The 15,412-nt window shown below is 46.0% G+C and overlaps 1 non-coding gene across 1 annotated transcript; it reads left to right on the forward strand.

The window, feature by feature from the left end:
- The first annotated feature begins 6,430 nt into the window (after positions 1-6,430).
- Positions 6,431-6,534, forward strand: LOC129490853 (U6 spliceosomal RNA). Its single transcript, XR_008660338.1, has one exon. It is a non-coding gene; the product is annotated as a U6 spliceosomal RNA (small nuclear RNA).
- The last annotated feature ends 8,878 nt before the right edge of the window (positions 6,535-15,412 follow it).

Below are 15,412 nucleotides of genomic sequence, written 5' to 3' on the forward strand. Positions count from 1 at the left end.
ACCACTTTGGGAGGCCGAGGTGGGTGGATCACCTGAGGTCAGGAGTTCGAGACCAGCCTGGCCAACATGGTGAAACCCTGTCTCTACTAAAAATACACAAATGAGCCAGGCGTCGTGGCACGCACCTGTAATTCCTCTCGGGAGTCTGAGGCAGGAGAATCACTTGAACCCAGGAATGCGGAGGTTGCAGTGAGCCGAGATCATGCCACTGCACTCCAGCCTGGGCAACAGAGGGAGAAATTCCTCTCAAAAAAAATTAAAAAAAAAAAAAGGAAAATCCCCATTTTTCAACTCCTATTTGAAATAACTGATTCCAGCAACATAGTGAGCAAATGAAAGGTCACAGAGAAAAGATGGAAGGTGGAGTTTGCAATGGAGGGGTCTGGCTGACGTTACTGACCCCCACTGATCTTGCCTGGTGGACAAAAGACCTACTGTGTCCCTTCGGAAGTGACGCAGTAGGCAGTGAACCAGCATCTCCTGGGAAGTACACCTCCCTCAAACATTTGAACCCATATCAAGTTGCCTCTAGATCTGCTTCCACTCTACAGGAAACATGCGGGATACAGGAACAAATTAAGTGACTCCGCGAGGAAGCAAACACACAGTTTCAGAATGGAGAGCATTCTGCTGAGCAATGGACTCTGTTTCCTCACAAAGGGGGAGTCCACTGTGCAAATGAAGAGATGTAAGAAACATAGAACCAAATACAGCGTGTGGACCCCCATCAGACAAATCCACGGTAAAGGGGAAGCGAGGGTGGAGATAACTGAAAGATTTTTATGAACTCGGTCTTACGATACCAATGAATTACTTTTAATTTTGTCAGATCTGATCATGGCATTGTAATTATATATGAATATGTCCATTTTTAGGACATAGGTTTACTGAAGTACATAAGGGTGAAATGACATCATTTGCTTTAAAGACCACTTACCTCAACCAAAAGGAAGGAACAGGAAATGGGATGGATGGGTCAAGTGTCGTGTAGTCTTCGTAACTGCTTAATGTTGGTGATGTGTAGATTAGGGTTCATTTCACTATTCTCTATATATGCGGGCCTTTTATTTTTTTAATAATAAAATTTTGTTTGTTTTTTGAGACAGAGTCTCACTGCATCACCCAGGCCAGAGTGCAGTGGTGCAGTCATGGCTCACTGCAGCCTCAACCTCCCTGGGCTCAGGTGATCCTCCCACCTCAGCCTCCCAAGTAGCTGGGACTGCAGGTGCTCGCCACCATACGCAGCTAATTTTTTGTGTGTATTGTTTTGTAGAGACAGGGTTTCTCCATGTTGTCCAGGCTAGTCATGAACTCCTAGGCACAAGCGATCCATCTGCCTCGACTTCTAAGTGCTAGGATTACAGAAGCCACTGAACCTGGCCAAACATTTTTTAAAAATCAAAAAGACATGCTCACTTCAGTGATATCAAGTAGGACAAAAGACAATTCAATAAGTTGATGATATTTTCAGCTTTGATGGAACACATCCACAATCCCTAGCAGAGCTCATCATCACTGTCAGGTCCCTGAAATCATCCGTGTCAGGTCCCAAATGTCCCCCTTGTTAAACTGCACTGCATTCCATTTACCCATCTCAGAAAGATAGATGGCGCCATCAGCCTGGTTAGGATTGGTTTCAGTGACCAAGCATTTCTAATGAGAACACACTGCAGAAACCAACCACTTCCTTGCATAAGACATTCAGCTACAAACCCTGGTGGTTAAGCTGCGATGGGTTCTGCCAGCTTTGAGCTTGGGTCACAGACCTGTTCAAGGGCAAGCATTCTTCCAGCACTCCGAGAAAGAGATGCTCGTTGACGTAGATGGCATCATATAAAAAGAAGCTCACCTCCATCCATAAGAAGAGAATGCAAATGAAAGCATACTGAGATTTTCAAGTTGTGGGAAATCACAACTGAAAACACACTTACTGGGGATGTGGGGAAACTGACATTCTTGTACTTTATTGGTGGGAGTATAAACTGGAACAATACCTATAAGGGGACAAATTGGCAGTATCTAGTAAAATTACCAACGCATGTACGCTTTGCTGCAGAAATTCCTCTTTCAGGAATTTATGCAACTTACACTTGCTCCCACTTCAAATCACATTTCTCTAAAGTTATTTATTACTAAATCGTTTAATAGTAGGTGACTTGAAAACTTAACATACTTATCAGAAAGGGACTGCTAAATAAACTATGGAACAGCCAAATACTATGTTATTTTTTAAATGAAGAAACTATCTTTATATTTCACTATCTCCAAGACATAGTAAGTGGATAGAAAAAAAAAAAGGCAAGGTAAAACAACTGTGTATATAGTATACTATAAATAATTTTTAAAGGAAATGAAAAAAGAATACTTATGCTCACATGTGCATAAAATATTTCTGGAAGCACTGGGCCCAGTGGCTCACGCCTGTAATCCCAACACTTTGGGAGGTTGAAGCAGGAGGATCACTTAAGTCCAGGAGTTCAAGACCAGCCTGGACAACATGGTAGTGAGAGGTGACAGCGTGCTGGCAGTCCTCACAGCCCTCGCTCGCTCTCGGCACCTCCTCTGCCTGGGCTCCCACTTTGGCGGCACTTGAGGAGCCCTTCAGCCACCGCTGCACTGTGGGAGCCCCTTTCTTGGCTGGCCAAGGCGGAAGCCGGCTCCCTCAGCTTGCAGGGAGGTGTGGAGGGAGAGGCGCCAGCGGGAACGGGGGCTGCACGCGGCGCTTGTGGGCCAGCTGGAGTTCCGGGTGGGCGTGGGCTTGGCGGGCCCCGCTCTCGGAGCAGCCGGCTGGCCCTGCCGGCCCCGGGCAATGAGGGGCTTAGCACTCGGGCCAGCGGCTGCTGAGGGTGTACTAGGTCCCCCAGCAGTGCCAGCCCACCAGCACTGTGCTCGATTTCTCACCGGACCTTGGCTGCCTTCCCACGGGGCAGGGCTCGGGACCTGCAGCCCGCCATGCCTGAGCCTCCCACCCCCTCCATGGGCTCCTGTGCGGCCCAAGCCTCCCCGACGAATGCCAACCCCTGCTCCACGGTGCCCAGTCCCAGCAACCACCCAAGGGCTGGGGAGTGCGAGCGCACGGCGCGGGACTGGCAGGCAGCTCCACCTGCAGCCCCTGTGCAGGATCCACTGGGTGACGCCAGCCGGGCTCCTGAGTCTGGAGATGTGGAGAACCTTTATGTCTAGCTCAGGGATTGTAAACACACCAATGAGCACCCTGTGTCTAGCTCAGGGTTTGTGAATGCACCAATCCACACTCTGTATCTAGCTACTCTGGTGGGGCCTTGGAGAACCTTTGTGTCCATATTCTGTATCTAACTGATCTGATGGGGACGTGGAGAACCTTTGCGTCTAGCTCAGGGATTGTAAACGCACCAATCAGCGCCCTGTCAAAACAGACCACTGGGCCCTACCAATCAGCAGGACGTGGGTGGGGCCAGATAAGAGAATAAAAGCAGACTGCAGTGGCAACCCGCTGGGGTCTCCTTCCGCAGTGTGGAAGCTTTGTTCTTTCGCTTCGCTCTTTGCAATAAATATGGCTGCTGCTCACTGTTTGGGTCCACACTGCTTTTATGAGCTGTAACACTCACCACGAAGGTCTGCAGCTTCACTCCTGAGCCAGCGAGACCACGAACCCACCAGAAAGAAGAAACTCCGAACACATCGGAACATCAGAAGGAACAAACTCCAGACGCGCCACCTTAAGAGCTGTAACACTCACCGCGAGGGTCCGCGGCTTCATTCCTGAAGTCAGTGAGACCAAGAACCCACCAATTCTGGACACAGTAGGATCCTGTCTCTACAAAAAATAAAATAAAATATATAAACAAAAATTAGCTGGGCATGGTGGCGTGTGCCTATAGTCCCCGCTACCCGTGAAGCTACGATTAGGAGGATCGCTTGCGCCTGGGAACGTCGAGGCTGCAGTGAGCCGTGATGATACCACTGCACTCTAGCCTGGGTGACAGAGCAATGCCCTATTTCTAAAAAGAAAATTAAAAATAAAATATTTTTGTAAGGATGCCCACGACGCTAATAACATTGGTAGCACTCAGGTAGCTTGGAGGTGGGAGAATTTTCTCTGTAAACCTTTTTATGTCTTTTTACTTTGGAGCTCTGTAAATCCCTGACCTTTTCAAAAAATAAAAACAATTTCCTAACAACAGAAAACAAAAAACTGCCAGTTGACTTTCAAACCAAGCTTGAAGGGAAAACAGCATATTTTAATCAGGGGCTAGTCTGGGACTGGGAGCTGCAAATTGTACCCACTGGAACGTGGGCCACTAAATGGCAAAAAGAACAAAACACGGTTAAAGCTCCCTGTAAGGGCAAAATATTTCACATCCAATTAAAGCCAACTTACTGTAGCTGGTCAAATTAAGGCCAGTTTCATCTTACCCTCAGGCTTCACTGTCCTGATGAGCTGGTCTCTGAAATCCTGAGGAGCCGATTCTGGAGGCCGGCCATGTCGGAGCCCCTGAGACTAATGACCCCAGTGTCAGCCCAAGACGGGCTCTGGGATGTGACTCTCAGGAGGAAATTCAGCTCCCACCAGCGTCTGCGTAACCCTGAAGCAGCGGCTTAGTGATTCTGGGCCTTTTGCTGGGAAAATGCATATATCAAGAATGCATCACTGAGCCGGGCGCGGTGGCTCACGCCTGTAATCCCAACACTTTGGGAGGCCGAGGCGGGCGGATCACGAGGTCAGGAAATCGAGACCGTCCTGGCTAACACAGTGAAACCCCGTCTCTACTAAAAAAAAAAAATAATAATTAGCCGGGCATGGTTGCAGGCGCCTGTAGTCCCAGCTACTCCGGAGGCTGAGGCAGGAGAATGGCGTGAACCCGGGAGGCGGAGCTTGCAGTGAGCCGAGATCGCGCCACTGCAAAAAAAAAAAAAAAAAGAATGCATCACTGAAACAGCACACAGTGGACTCGAATTCATTTTTCAAATATGTCCATTTAAGTGAAGACAGCGCCTGTTTTTAAAATCTATGAAACAATTCCTGTTAAAAAAAAATAGTACATGAACAATTAAAAAAGTACCTTCCTTTGAGGGCTTTTGTGAAGATAAGTGAGTCGATACATGCACACAAAATAAAAGTCAGCTGTGGCTGGCATGGTGGCTCACGCCTGTAATCCCAGCACTTTGGGAGGCCGAGTTGGGTGAGTCACCTGAGGTCAGGAGTTCGAGACCAGCCTGGCCAACATGGTGAAACCCCGTCTCTACTAAAAATACAAAATTAGCTGGGTGTGGTGGTGGGTGCCCATAATCCCAGCTACTTGGGAGGCTGAGGCAGGAGAATTGCTTGAACCCCAGAGACAGAGGTTGCAGTGAGCAGAGATTGAGCCATTGCACTCCAGCCTAGGTGACAAGAGCGAAACTCCGTCTCAAAAAAAAAAAAAAAAAAAAGCTATTATCATCAGGAAGGAAACATAGGATTTGGAACTACTTAAAGCTCAATATATCTGTAGCATCTGTTCTGCTTGACAGCAGTCATCTTAAAGGTCAAGCCAGTATATCTACAGACCACACCATGTGACCACTCTGAAGAATGACAGAACGTAGGATTTCGGAGCTGAAAGGGCTCATGTTCCTGTGGTGTCCCTCTTAGTGTTCATTGTATGCTTTTCTCCACAGCTTCCCAGGCTTGCAGAAAACTCCACCTCCTAGCCCTTTCCTCTAAGTGAAGCCACGGGACTGGATCCAGCCAATGAAATGTGAGCAGAGGTGAGGCCCTGGAAAGCCCACCAGCACACCCTCCCCTGCCAGGAAAACCACATGTGGAAATGGTCAAGCCACAGTAAAGAAGGAAACTAAAGCCAGAGTGGCTGTAATCCCAGCACTTTGGGAGGGCAGATCACCCGAGTTCAGGAGTTCAAGACCAGCCTATCCAACATGGTGAAACCCCGTCTCTACGAAAAACACAAAAAATTACCCAGGCGTGGTGGTGCGCGCCTGTAATCCCAGCTACTCAGCAGGCTGAGGCAGGAGAATCATTTGAACCTGGGAAGCAGAGATTGCTGTGAGCTGAGATCAAGCCACAGCACTCCAGCCTAGGCGACAGAGTGAGATTCTGTCTCAAAAAAAAAAAAAAACAATTCTTGTGTCACTGCCTAGAGAGCTGCCAAACCCATGGCAGATTCTGCATGGGTTAAAGTTTTAAAATAAACGTTTATGTGTTAAACCACTGAAATTTTGGAGGGTGTTACTGAAGCGTAACCTAGGCTAGCCGCGCCCAGCCCTTACTGGCTTTAAAGGCAACGCTATTTTCAGTAAGGTTACAGGAGCTTACAAAATGTTTTTGCTTTTAGAGGGAATTTGACCTGTGCGGTGTGATGAAACCAGTTAGCTTTCAGGCAGGTCAGAATTTACAGGCTGTAACATATGTCATTTGCTTGGGTAGACAGATCTTTGAAAACATCGGGTCCATGTGCTCACTTCAGCAGCACACATGCCAAAATCAGAATGACAGAGAAGATTAGCGTGGCCCTGAGCAAGGATGACTCACAAATTTGTGAAACATTCTATAAAACAAACAAACAAGCAAAAACTGGAACCACCGTGGCATAAGGTTGACAAAACAGAACTTTTGGTACAAAAAAGTTGGGAAACATGGATAGTTGTCCCCTCGTTTTAGGGATGAAAATAGAGACCCTGGGAGAAGCTAGGGACCTGTCCCATGTCACATGTAAGCCTTATAAGGAGCAAGCCTCCAGGTCAGACGTCGAGGGTGAGAGGTAAAGAGCCCCGATGCTTTAGATCAGCTTGGTCAGGCTCAACAGACACTCAGGGATTCCAGCACCCCCAAAAAAAGTTCCTCCCTGTTCTAGGGAAAATTTTAAGGAATCGAATAACCTACATGGATCTGTCCCAAATTCAGCTACAGGAAAGAAGCATAAATGAGTGAGACCAAGGCAGGAAACATCTAATTTGTTTCCATACGATAGTGACAAATCTTCCACCTTTTCCAGAAACACCTAAACACTCAGTGCATGTGTGAGATCTCTGGATTTTTCAGTGTTGGCAATCATTTGAAAATGAAAACAGAAACTCTGTGCTAATCAGACAAAATATACCTGAGGGCTGGGTTAGGCCTTCAGCCTGTTTTGTTACCACTTCAGCTTTCCTGTTTTCTTAACTGCAGGGACATGACCGAGGCGACAGCTATAGTCATACCACAGACACATTGCTTCCGGTAGGCTTACAAGATTTAGCTAATAAAAACATAGGATGCCCAGTTGAATTCAACTTTGGATAAACAATGGATAATTTTTTAGTATAAGTATATATAGGCCATACATATATTGTAGAGTATAATTATGTCCAGGGAATATTATATAAGTATTATATATTATATCATATGCTATATGTATCAGTATTATATATTATACTTACATAATATTCCCTGGACATAGTTATATTCTATAAATATATATATATATACACACACACACATACATACAAAAATATATACCGATACAAATTCAGCCTAGGACATGCTTATGATAAAAAATTATTCACTGGCTATCTGAAATTCAAGTTTAACTGGTGTCTTATATATGGACCAAGACAGTTCATCAATGAGCTCTTCCTTCTTTGGTGCTAATTTATCAGGAAATCTGGAAAACAAAGGTATCTGGGTCCAGCTAGGCTCAGAGCAAGTCTCCAAAGCTCTGGCATGTGAATAACTGTCTGGGATGATGTAGGAAGGACTTGATCCCACCCACAGAGTGGCTACTCTCCTGGGCAAATGACCACCGGAACCAGCTGTCTGGTCAGGCTCCCCTGGCTTCCTTCCAGTTGGGAGGCCTTTAGGCCACAGCAGGAATGCATTTTATTCTCCCTACCCCTTCTGCTCACTGAGAGTCAAGCCCACTACCCATGGGTCGATCCTCTGCAGGCCGCGCTGGCTTCTGCAGTGCCCTTTCCTCTCCCTCCATAATAGCTTCAGCAGATGCTGGGGCTCCCAGAGCACAGGGGGGCTCACTTCCCTTGTCCTCCGAACACTCATCATGCCCATGCTCCTGGTGGGGGCCGGGGCTAACGGAGCTCAGCTGAGGTTGCTCCAGGCCTCCCTCCCACCCCTTGGGAGAGGGAGGCCAGCTCAGAAACTACAATCCCCCCTCTTTCCTGTAGACTTAACTATCTCATCTTGTCTGCCCTGCTCCCCGGTGGAACTGCAGAGGATATTCCTGTCGGCCAGGAAGCCAAGCAGAGATGGCAGATGCTACCACCTGCCTCGACCCACCCCCATATGGTGGCATAGGTCAGTCCCATGATTGGGCAGGGTCAGAGCTATACCACCGAACGTGCTGAAAGCCCCGCTTTGCCCAAAGACAGTCTCTGTCTTCACTGCTCCTTTCTTCCCCTCTTCCTCCTCCTCCTTCAAAGGCACACTCGTAAGGCAACTGGGTCCTCCACCCACATTTCAAAATGCTTACTGACTGGGTCTCCCTCTGAGTTTAAAAAAAGAAAAATTCTCTTTGGGTAATTTTTCTTTTAATTGATCAATCCAGTCCATAACTGTGAAGGGCAAATAATTGTCCTTGCACCCCAAGCCCTGTGGGGATGATGTAGTTAGTATTATTAGTTGCTGCTGATCACTAGTGTTAACCACGCCCCACCCCTAGGAGCCTTATTACAATGATTTGGACAAATTCACATGTGCTTTTACCCTGAGAGAGTGTTTTATTCATCTGGGTGGGTAATTTAAAGATGAGCAGTATACTTCAAGTATTATGACTAGATTTGTCTTTTCCTCCTTCACTGGAGGGCCTGAATTCTCTAAGGCTGTTCCCTGGACAGGAGTGGACTTCAAGGTTCTCATTGCAATTGTGGATTCCTGGAAGGGAGGGAGATATCCCCTCCCAGAAGTTCTGGTTGAGAAGGTTTAAAGATGGATTCAGAATCTAAGTTGTTTGAACAGACACTTCAGGGGATTCCAAATCCAGTGAGTCATAGACACCACTTGGAGAAACCATGGATGAAATGGTTTTCCAGGCTTTCTATTATTTGCCTAGCAGTTTTAATAAAGTTGTGTCTTAAAATTACATTTCCTCCATGGCGGCATTAGATAATTCATATTTGAGTTTCATCCGCAAGCCATGGTCAACACACATGCATGTCATCAGCCAGGCTGAAACTTCTAGGAGGGTCTTCAGGGACCCATAAGGTAGGGGCTTCTGGGAAATCCCCTGCCGGTCCTGCGCCGTGGAGTGGGAGGACGTGAATGCCATGGTCTGTAGTCACAGCTGTCCTGGGAGAGGGATCCTTGAATTTGAGTGAAATAAAATATAGTAAAGATGTCTTTGAAATACCCTCACATCTTTCTGGCTTAGCCAAGAGATGAATGAGGAGGACTAACAACAGGTGGAGGGAAAATGCTGACTTCACGCATTTACCTCCACTAGCCTCCAGGGGGCAGCAGAGCCAGGAAGAACATTCACGCAGGCGGATCAGGGAAAGAGAAGGTGCTGGTCGCTCTCACCTGCGGGTTTCACGCCGCGTCCTCTCAGACTCCCGGGGGTTGCCCTCGACAGCCACGGCCGCAGCTTCTACCTCTGATGGAGGTGTCTTCGGGCCCAGGAGAAAGCCAGGTGGCTGGGCAAAGGTCCAGGAGCTCCAAAAAGCCCTGTGAACTCCGAGCGCATAAACTCGATCCAAAGTCCTGAGACCAAAGCCCACATCCACCCCTTCCATGTAGTTGACTTAGAGAAAGTTACTTCTTTGCTTCCTCATCTACGAAATGGGAATGGTAATCTACTGACTTCATGTGGTTGTTGAGAGGATTAAATGAGTTAATAGATGTTAACAATGGCTAGCACAGAATAAGTGCTTCTTAAATTATTAAGAGACTGCAGCCTGGGCTGGAATGCAATGGCACAATCATAGCTTACTGCAACCTCCAACTCCTGCGCACAACAGATCCTCCTGTCTCAGCCTCCCGAGCAGCTAAGGCTACAGGTGTGTACCACCACAGCTTTTAAAAATTTTTTGTAGAGCTGAGGTCTCACCATGTTGCCTAGGCTGGTCTCAAACTCCTGGGCTCAAGTGATCCTCCCACCTTGGCCTCCCAAAGTGCTGGGATTACAGCTATGAAAGCCACCACACTCAGCTGGAATAAGTGCTTTTTAAATGCTTGCTCCTGTCTTCACTTAACTCCAAACCTCTTTTGGAAAATGTGGGATTATGGGTAGAATCCGTTTTTTTGTTTTTGTTTTTTTGTTTTGTTTTGTTTTTGAGATGGAGTTTCACTCTTGTTGCCCAGGCTGGAGTGCAGTGGCATGATCTCGGCTGACCGTAACCTCCGCCTCCCGGATTCAAGCAATTATCCTGCCTCAGCCTCCCAAGTAGCCGGGATTACAGGCACCTGCCACCACGCCTGGCTAATTTTTGTATTTTTAGTAGAGACGGGGTTTCACCATGTTGACCAGGCTGGTCTCAAACTCCTGACCTTGTGATCCGCCTGCCTCGGCCTCCCAAAATGCTAGGATTACAGGTGTGAGCCACTGCGCCCAGCTAGAAGTGTTTTTTAATAAATTAATTTGCATTGGGATTGGATTCAGATAATGTTTCAAAATAATACCTAGCAGGTGCTTTGAATTACTAATTTGACTAAATTAGTGTTGGATTAAAAACATTTTCTCTAAGGGTATAAACAGTGGTAAACAAAGCATTATTCCAATTCTCAAAACTCTGGATACAATAAGATATCTTTAATACTAAGCTGCATTAGACATAATGTTTCTTGAAGATTCAGGATCTGCAGTAAATCTCAAATATTACTGTATTAAGAGATATGCAGACAGGCTGGCTCACACGGCTGTCTTGAAGATAGAAAACTGCATAAATCGGCTGGGCGCAGTGGCTCATACCTGTAATCCCAACACTTTGGGAGGCCGAGGTGGGTGGATCACGAGGTCAGGAGATCAAGACCATCCTGGCCAATATGGTGAAACCCCGTCTCTACTAAAAATACAAAAATTAGCTGGGTGTGGTGGTGCACACCTGCAGTCCCAGCTACTCGGGAGGCTGAGGCAGGAGAATTGCTTGAACCCGGGAGGCGGAGGTTGCAGTGAGCCGACATCACGCTACTGCACTCCAGCCTGGCAACAGAGTGAGACTCCATCTCAAAAAAAAAAAAAAAGAAAAGAAAAGAAAAGAAAACTGCATAAATTAGTGTTTGCTGTGGGCATTTTCATTCATTCATTTGTGTTGTTTTACGTATGCTGTTGTCTACTCAGGCAGCCGCAAATGATATATGCCCACCTTGCTGGTGGCCTCAGCTGGTTTTAGATCAGGGACAATCCTTAGAGATATACTGAGGTCAGAATGGTGGGCTGACCTAACAGATGCAGGTAGTAGATACTCAATAAAGGCTAGTTCTTCCAGCTCCCTTTCCAACATCTCCCTCCATTTCTAATCTCAAGTCCATAGAGTGAGATTTTTTTGAAAATTGAAACTACTTCCTATTTTCTCAAAGGGGACAGGCCAAAGGAGATAGATTGCCGACATTTTTTTTTCCATGGCTTCCACAGCTATTCCTTTCAATGCTCAAGCTGTTCTCTAGCAACTCACTCTTTTTTCTTTCTCTGTCTTTCTCTAGGATCTGTGCTAGATTTTGGTGTACCTTTGAGCAAAGTAGAAAAAGGCTTTTCCTAAAACAGCACCTTTTCTGGTCTGACAGATTTGAAAAGGGCACCCACTCTGGATCTGAGGCCCCACTTGCACCTTGGCTGGACCCATTGGTGCAATACACAAAATGGACAGCCTCCACAGCAGCCTATTTCACCCAGTGATCCCTGAAGGCAGAAGCAACAAGGAAAGCCAGGGGCTGCAATGGACAGCCAGCAGGCTGCTAGTGAGGACGGAGCCCACTGGTATTGTCATAGCAGCCCCTGGGGCTGAGAAAGGTCCAACGTTTAACTCACCCACCCTCCCTCTATAGAAACCATCACACATCTGGTTCTGCCATATTTGGCTAGGAGACAGAGATACTTCCACAGATCTTAGGAATCTTTCATTTAAATCACAATGGCAGGGTGAGGTCATGGTCTAAAACCAACAAGCAGTGACTCAAGTGATCTGAAGGGATACTTTTTCTCAACAACTGCTGAGTTTACTTTTGGTTAAGTCCAGTGGCTTTGCCCATGGGATACATGAAACTCCTGACATAACCTAACAATCTCAGCAAGCTCTCAGAATCTAATTAGTAAATAAACTCCACTGTAATTTAAGGGAAAACCACTACCTTTCCTATTTACCCTTCACACTGAAATAGTAAATGATACTGAGGGAACATTGAAGCATATCCAGAATAGACCATCAACAAAAGGCAAGATTGCCTCTCCTGAGCCTCCTCTGCCCTCTGAGATTAGAATTTGGGGAGGATGCATTCAGAAATGATTTTTTTCCGGTAATGACAACGTTCAGTACCACATAAGAAATGAAATTGAAGCACTGATCTTATTCTTCAAATATGGGATAGCTTCAATATTAAAATTAACATACAAATTTAGCATCCATCTTATTTTCGACTCACTTCTGCTGAGTAAATGCACATATAAAGAATGAATCACTGAAACAGTATGCGGCGAAATAAAGTTCATTTTTCAAATATGTCAGTTCAAATGCAGTCAAAGCCTGTTTTCTGGGCACACAACAAATGTTCCCAAAGTGCTCCTTCTGCCACCACCTCCCACCCCCTCTATCCTTAGGGCAAGCTAGGGACCTCGGGAGTTGAGTCCCTAAAGAGCAAGTCTGGTAACACAGGACTGCTACACCTCACACCTCCTTCTCTAGTCCTGTTTCTTTTTTATACATTTGAAATGTTCTTAGGCTCTTATGAGCCTGTTGACCAAGTTAACAGCCCCTTTTCTCTGTTGCCTGTTGCCTCCCCAGGTTGCCCTACCATTAATTTCAACCATATCCACGTACCTAACAAATGTCTTGCTTCTCAATTCATCTATAAAACTACTTCCTCCCACCCCCATCATCAAGAATGTTGCTATTTCTTAAAGCTCACATCTCAAGGGCAAAACCTATTCCCAGATGTCACTAGTAAACTGAAAATCATGGGACAGCCGGACTGATCAGCAGTGCCAAAAATTCTGGCCCTCCCCTTGGGGGAAAGAATAGCACATTTAAGCACTTATCAGGTCCTTCACCAAGCAAATTTCCGGAAACAAGCAAGTCTGATCCCAAATGTATACTCAACCTAATAATTGACATTGATGCCAACACTGTTTGAACTAGATCTAGGGTATATACTAAGACTGTTTACATGTTGATGTTTACCCTTGCCCTAGAAAAGTAGGTGGGAATGGGGGAGAAAGGACTTACTATCCCAGCATAAAAGTTTATAGCCTTTGGCCCTTTTACATGGCATAGATCTAAAAAGAAAACCCAAGGATGTGATGAAGAGGGAGGTGATTCTCACATCTTAGTGAGTGTACAAATTACCTGGAGAGTACTGCTTAGGCTACCAGGGAGTCTGACTCAACAAGTCAGGCCCAGGAATCTACACTAGAAATTAAGCATCTGGGTACATGGACCACACTTCGACATGAATGCTCTAGAACATAACAAACCCACCCACACTCACAGCATCTTAGACAAACAAAGCATTTACACCAACACTAGGAGTGGGCAGATCCACCAGAAGGGAGGAGAGGCATTGTGGTTTAATGTGGATTAACTTTCTCTAAGACTGGATTGACACAGAAGTCAAACATCAGTTGATGAAAACTGAAGTGTACAGCCTAGCCTGGCCCCCAGATGTGTTGCCTGTGTGACAGAGGGAATTAAAACAGAAGTTGATTGTTTTTTACTTTTCATCCAGATGTTCAGTTTCATGTGAAAGAATAACTGAGTACCTGTGGGCAGATGAGTATTCATTTCCCTTGAATTCTACATGCTGCAGCAGGATGGTCTCTGAGAGCTGAGTTAGAATCCAAGAGGTTTGCCTCTTTAACCAGAGGTCAGAAATCGGGACTCAGAAGGAGTAAAACTGAATGCTGGGAGGACATAGGATCTTAACACCCAATTTCTCATTTCTGACCCCTGACCACACTTACCCCACTGAAGCAAACATTTCTTTCTTCAGAATTTTTTTTTTTTTTTTCAGACGAAGTCTCACTCTGTCGCCCAGACTGGAGTGCAGTGGCGCGACCTTGGCTCACTGCAACCTCCACCTCCTGGATTCAAGCGATTCTCCTGCCTCAGTCTCCTGAGTAGCTGGGACTACAGGCACCCTCCACCACACTTGGCTAATTTTTGTATTTTTAGTAGAGACGGGGTTTCACCATGTTGGCCAGGCTGGTCTCAAACTCCTGACCTCAGGTAATCCACCTACCTCGGCCTCCCAAAGTGCTGGGATTCCAGGCATGAGTCAACACATCAAGCCTCTTTTTTCAGATTATATTGAGGATCAAACATACCTGCGCTAGCCCACAAATAAACTGCTTTACAGATAATTCCATTTTGCTGGCCATCATAAAGAGGCTAATGATAATGATTTATAGGCAAAATCAAGCTGTAAGGATGCTGTATCAGTGAGGTTTTGTTCAATTTGGGTGGTTCAACTTGAAGAAGTACTATCTGAGGACAGGCTTTGTAGCATCTTGGCTTAGGTGCTGTGGTACATTATCATTATCGCTTGTTAAATGTCGGTGAACTTTTGCAATGAAGATGCCTTTGAAATACATTTGTCCTAGATAGGTCCAGACATCAGCACTTCATTGCCACATAAAATGTCCTGGACATGTCTTCAGAATCAGGGGGCAAACTGCTCTCCCTTCCACTCCCTTTCTTCCTTATATAAACATTAATGTTTAAATATAACCCTAACAAGAAACCATACTTACTTTTTTTTTTTTTTTTTTTTTTTTGAGACAAGGTCTGGCTCTATGGCCCAGGCTAGTGTACAGTGGTACAATCTCTGCTCACTGCAACTTCTGCTTCCCCAGCTCAAGCTATCCTCCCACCTCAGCCTCCCAAGTAGCTGGGGCTACAGGTACAAGCCACCACACCTGGCTAATTTTTGTATTTTTTGTAGAGACAGGGTTTTGCCATGTTGCCCAGGCTGGTCTCAAACCCATGAGCTCAAGCGATCTGCCTGCCTCGGCCTCCCAAAGTGCCGGGATTATAAGCATGAGCCACCACGCCTGGCCCGTATTTACTTTTAAACACTCTGGTATGTAACTATGTCAATTAAATACATACTAGTCCAACTAATAGAGGGAATTTTTTCTCCTCAAAGGTTTTTCATGTCAAAAGTGCCCGGTGGAATTAAAACTGAGAAGGCTCTTTTAAATATCTCCCTTCCCATGGGAACCCATTCAAGGGTGGGGAGCATCTCAGGCTGAGAGAACTTGCCCTTCTCCCTCCGAGGACCAAAGAACCCTTTAAGACT

Source organism: Symphalangus syndactylus, chromosome 9, assembly GCF_028878055.3.
Source record: "Symphalangus syndactylus isolate Jambi chromosome 9, NHGRI_mSymSyn1-v2.1_pri, whole genome shotgun sequence".
Taxonomy (NCBI): domain Eukaryota; kingdom Metazoa; phylum Chordata; class Mammalia; order Primates; family Hylobatidae; genus Symphalangus; species Symphalangus syndactylus.